The sequence below is a fragment of the Octopus bimaculoides genome, chromosome 12 (genome assembly GCF_001194135.2).
Source record: "Octopus bimaculoides isolate UCB-OBI-ISO-001 chromosome 12, ASM119413v2, whole genome shotgun sequence".
NCBI classification, from domain to species: Eukaryota; Metazoa; Mollusca; class Cephalopoda; order Octopoda; family Octopodidae; genus Octopus; species Octopus bimaculoides.
Window position 1 is genome coordinate 5,263,596 of NC_068992.1, and position 6,125 is coordinate 5,269,720.

The window sequence follows — 6,125 nt, forward strand, 5'->3', positions numbered from 1 at the left end:
AGGACATTCAACACAACACACACACACACACACACACACATACACAAACTCACGCACACGCACAAGTTGACATAAAACCCAGTCAATAAATGCTTTTAAACCAGTCCATTGGCAGGAACCCACAGAGATTTCTTTTAGACAATAGACAACTACAGCCCGTATCTTTCTCTCTATACCTTGACACTCTATTTAAAGAAGATTTCAACGTAAAAATCTCCAGACATATTTTCGTCCCCCAGACAGAAGATTTACTGTTTTTACTGCAATTTTTTATAAAGTTTTACGGATATTTGATAAGATGGGACTTATCATCGAAATCGACAATATTTCCGTTATATAATCATTTAAAATAATTTTATGAGATTCCTTCTTAAATTGAAATGTGTTAGAATGACGTTACTGCTGTTTCTAGGTCCATTCTATAATATATATATATATATATATATATATATATATGTGTGTGTGTGTGTGTGTGTGTGTGTGTGTGTGTGTATGTGTGTGTGTGTGTGTGCATATGTATATATATATATATATACTTGAGTGTGCGCGCGTATGTATATATGTATATAAGCAGATTAGTAGATAAACGAAAGAAAGAGGCACATTTATGAAAAGTTACATAGAAATATTATCTAAGCAGTTTGATTCGGCCCCATTGATTGTTAACTTCAGCGAAATCATAGTACTGAGTTTATATTCATCCAGAGTGTTTAGAGAGTACCAGCAATAATATTCGAACTCCTCCTGAACCTGACAGCACATTGACCACTTCCTATTTTAATACATCTCTTCCCCCACTCACGAATATTTACAGGCTAATCAGGCGTATAGTAACTCCCGATCATCTGAACTCACGAGAACAAACCTTATAAGCACCAACCCAATGCTAATAAACACTGCAACTCTTATTCAATTCTTTCTGTTTCATTTTGTAACGTGAACGGCATTTCATCGACTACATGCATGCCTCTGTATGTGTGTGTGTGCGAGAGTGAAAGAGAGAGAGAGCGTGTGTAAAGGCGTTGTTTGTGTACATGCATATGCTTGTGTTCCTGTATGTGTGCAACGGACGTGAATGAAAGAGGCAGACAGAGAAAACAACAGGGAAATATATACTCTTAAAATCTGTGTAATCAATAGTTAATTTAGTTAAAGTCACTTTCTGGAACGCTATCATAAATAGCAAACAAAGAAAAGTAAAAACAACTGACTAATAAATTGCTAAATATTTACACTGGTCAGGTAGGCGATATCAATCACCCGATATTTTTAATGACAAATTACTAAACGCAGTTTCGGCGATAATATTTTAAACTTAAAACAGAAATTACATATTATATTTATTAAAAAAGAAAGAATTTAATTAGCTTTTAAAAGTTCTTAAAGATAACATATCGCTCGCATACTGAATATTCATATTTATAACTTAATTCTGACTTTGGATTTCAAAAAAACAATTAGCGTGGTGTATATAAAATTTTAATAGAATAATGTTCCATCTTTTTTTTATTTCAGCGTGAAATAATTTTATAAAAAGGTTTTACAGTTTTCTTATCTTATCGTTGTTTTTGTAAAAAGAACTGGAAACAAACTGTGTATTTGTATAATTTTTGAATTCCCTTTCGGCTTAATTAGTTAATGTTTCATTCAACAAACGGTTACTTAATTTCTCTGGACATACTCATAGTTTCAATAATTAATTAGTTGCCATGTGGTAGGCCGCTACTCTGATATTTAATCACTGTCGACTATAAAATTGTATTTTTAATTAAAATCTAATAACTACAAATGTTTTTTTCCCTCTCCATGTCGCCAAGAAATCTGAATGTTGACATCTGTTAAAACTACAAAAAAACAAATCTTAAGCTATGCTTCTTCATACGCCGTATGTTCTTTTTTTATGTTTGCAATGTGTTGCCTCTAACAAGAGAGGCTGTGTATTAGGTGATGTCAAACAAGCAACTCTCTGCAAACTTTGATATTCACACATTGATACATGTTACAGGAGAGCGAGTACGTCAGTTAAATCTAGCAAGCTCTACTATTTAATATTTTTCGGTCATAAGAATAAACAATTAAGCGAGATATTTATTTCCTTAAGCGAGTGTCCTGAAATTACATTTGCAGGGCATAATTTTTTATCTGTTAAAGAGACGAATATGCCATCATACCTGAGCTAATGATTCACAGCTCATATTTATGCTGATACAAATGCTTTGGCTAAAACATTCTTACTCTCTTCACAAGGAAAACTGTTTTTTTTTGTGTTGAAGTGTAAGAATATTTCGTATCAAGAAACCAGAAACCAAAATTTATAAGTATCCATGAATGTCACGTTGTTTCTTTTACACATAGACCATAGAACAGTTGTTATAGATAACAAAATAAATTCAGCTTTCTATCAAAATCGACTCAAGTAACATTCTGTTATTATGGCAATTAAAATCATAAGGGAAAATCACATTATCAGACATAAGAGAATATTTATAACGCGACACAAGAATGTTTGGCGAGGAAATATTTGATGCATAAAGAAATTATGTGCACACAAGAGGGTACAGCAATACATTGTTTGCACAAGAAAGTAGATTATCAATATTAGTTTACTTTGGTCTGAATCAATAAAATATTTCCTGATCCTGAAAATAATCACAGGTAGTATGTTTAGGATATAGTAGATATTAATACCTAACATATAGAGCTGTCGCCAGGGAGTTAGTTCCAAGCTGCTCCTATTTACACGGTAACGAACTGTGGTGAATATTTACTTTTTAAATAGCCTTCACTACTGTTTAACTCTTACGTATTGTTCACTTCGAAACAGACAGAATTCTAGGGCACCTTCAAAATATTCGCTCGAGATTTGTCAAATAAACGATGATAAGCGTAAATTATTAATCGAATTTTCCAGATACGACCTCAAATACGTTTGATATTAATATTAATTGGAGAAAAAATACACTACTGTAATCTTAACAGCGTTCCAGTACCAACAAACTGAATCAGTTACGCGGTAGAATACAAGTATGTTGAGTTCGATCTGATACTTCTGAATGGAATTCGTAGGTGCAAACTGAAAGAAGCCCACCGTATATACATAAATATATGTTGTTCGGTGTGTTTGTCTTTTTGTTTGCTTGTCCCCCCCCACACACACACACATACACTGCTTGACAACTGGTGTTGGCATGTTTACATACAGTAACGTAATGGTTCGAAGAAAATGACCGACAGAAAATGAATAATAACCTATACAAACAAATAAGTACTGGTGTGGACTCGGTCGACTAGAATTCTTGAAGGCAGCGCAGTCTCTTTACTGAAAATAGTAAACGAGAAAAGGCAATGGAAAATTACAATATATTGCTTGGCTGTAAAGTTTCTACAACTTCGTTCAACCATGGATATTGTTACTGTAACTCATATTGTATGCCAGTAGCTAAGGTAAATATTTACGCTTATTCTGGGCTGTTCAATCTGTGAATTGAACTTTATACTCCAACAATAGTCAGACATCATATTTATATCCCATTTGCCCTGATACCATTCCTCCATGATCTTGATGTGCAGAATCTGGAAATGCTAGGATCACCAGGTTTGAGGTCAGATCTTGGAGACCAATATTCTCTCGAGCTCCGCTGACCAAGATGCACAGAAAGCAGGGATACTTGTATTTGCGGAGAAAACCATGTTAAGATCAACGCAGCGGTGCTGGTTTGTGATATTGCAATAATTCAATGTATCTTTTCTGATCTCCATATCCTACACGAAGAGCAAATAAATATGTGTGTGTGCAGGCTATATATATTAAATCGAAGAATATACATGCATATGTGTGTGTGTGTGTGTGTGTGTGTGTGTTTGTGTGTGTGTGTGTGTGTGTATGTGTGTGTATGTGTGTGTGTGTGTGTGTGTGTGTGTGCATGAGTTGTTATGTTTACATATCGGCTGAAAACAAAAACAGCTAAACACCTAATAATAAAATCTACTCATTTGAAAGTAGAAATTCCAGTCGCAAGATATTGTTTCTAATTATCGATAAAACCGTATATTCTAGTACCTCCATCATCATTGACATCAGCATCAGTAGGAGCAGCAGCAGGAATTGTAGCGGCAGCAGCATCTATCTTAACGGTTGTAGTGTGAGGTCAGTATCCTGACTGACTCTCATCTTACTGAGTCATCAATATTATAATCAATATTTCTTTCATTGGTTTGATGATAACCATCATAATGTCAATTGTTACATCTGACGTCAACATCACCATTGTTTTCACCACAACGCCTCACTGTCGGCTTAATGTTTCCTCAATCTTTCAATATCTTTTGCTTTGCCACCAACACGATCCCACTTTTGAAGTGGAGGACCACCGTCATCTACTCTGCCTGAACAACTGCCATCAACGTCGTTGCCAGTGTCTTCCTCCTCATTAGCATCGTATGAAGAATGAACAAAAGAGTCTCATCATCATCAGCATCAACAGCGCCTGTGTTTTTGTTTTATGGTTTCTGAGTCAATTGCCATCATTAATTACCTAAAATAGACAACAGATCAAGTTACGGAAATATAATCATATGAATAGAAATATCATATCAATGCTACATTCTGTACGAAATATAATACTAAAATCACTTTATCACAATGATACAAATATTCAAAATAACTTCATTGTATACGACAAGCTGATAAATACGGTCAGGTGTTACTGCATCACCTTACAAGGGGAAATAGCTATAATTCAAGCACTATTCACAATGAAAGACCGAGTGGTTGAACCGACGATGCTGCAATTTATATGACGTTATCCTTTTTACATTCTAATGACAGTATTTCCAGTACTCAGATATACACAAAAATATCCGCATCACACTAACGAAGTTATCCGATAGTTTCATATATCGTCTATATCATATGTTTTATTAGTTATTTTTTAATTAATAATATTTATTTTCCTAGTTAATTTCAAATGGAATGGAGTCATTAGATTGTGCCTTGCCTGCGAATCGACTTGAAGACTTTTCAGTACAATGAAGCGACACCAGAACTAATGTTTCTTTATTTAAGCCTGTTACTTGCTCTCAGTAACTTTTGTTGAGCTGCTAACTAAAGGGGAAATAAGCACAGCATCAAAAGTTCTCAAGCGATGGAGAGAAACAAACACGAGCACAAGGACATAGATACACACGCACACACACACGCACACACACACACACACACACAAACACACACACACAATCACACACGATCTTCTTTCAGTTTCCGTCTACCAAATGCACTACCATGGCTTCGGTGTCCTGAAGCCATAGTAGAAAACACATTCGCAAGCTACCGCGCAGTGGGACCTTATATGGTACCTCGTGGTTGGGAAATAATCTTCCTACTGCTCAGCCATATTTGTGTCAAGTAAAGAACTCATACATACACTAACCTTTGCTATGTGTGTGTGAGAGGAAAAGCAATCTAATATTACTTCACCTGTATATTTCACTACAGTATGTCTGTACAGGTTTATATGTTTCGGCACGTTAACTTTACAGCTAGTTTATACAAATACATATATATTATATAGAACCGTGTGCTATAAGATAAAATTCTCTGGGTCTAAAGCAATTAGGTCATGTGAGACGTCAGCTAACACTCCTTAGAAAACGATTTGTCATATAAGAACCAATTGGCCGTGTGTATGTCAATGACAAATGCTCATAATAAATTATTATCATTAAACCAATGATATATAGTTTCATAAATATCTTTCGTTATTTCGTTTGACATGCGGAATTTAATGAGAAGTTATTCTAGTAAGAAGTAGACAGTTTAAAATATGAAGCAGCTAACTTATAAATACATTATGTTTTAGAAGAAATATATGGTGTGAAAAAATTTGCTCTCAAGATATTAATTGTAATCATTGGAAAATTTTAGGGATATCACTATGGTGTTCCAAATAGACTGGCTTAATTAGGTGGTTCGCTGTAGTTTATGAGTGTACCATTTGTATATTAATAAATATATTTCAGTAAGACCACCGTGTGTCCGTATAAATTTGCACCAATCTGTCTATCTAATCTATCTATCTATCTATCTATCTATCAATCTATATATATATATATATGTATATATATAT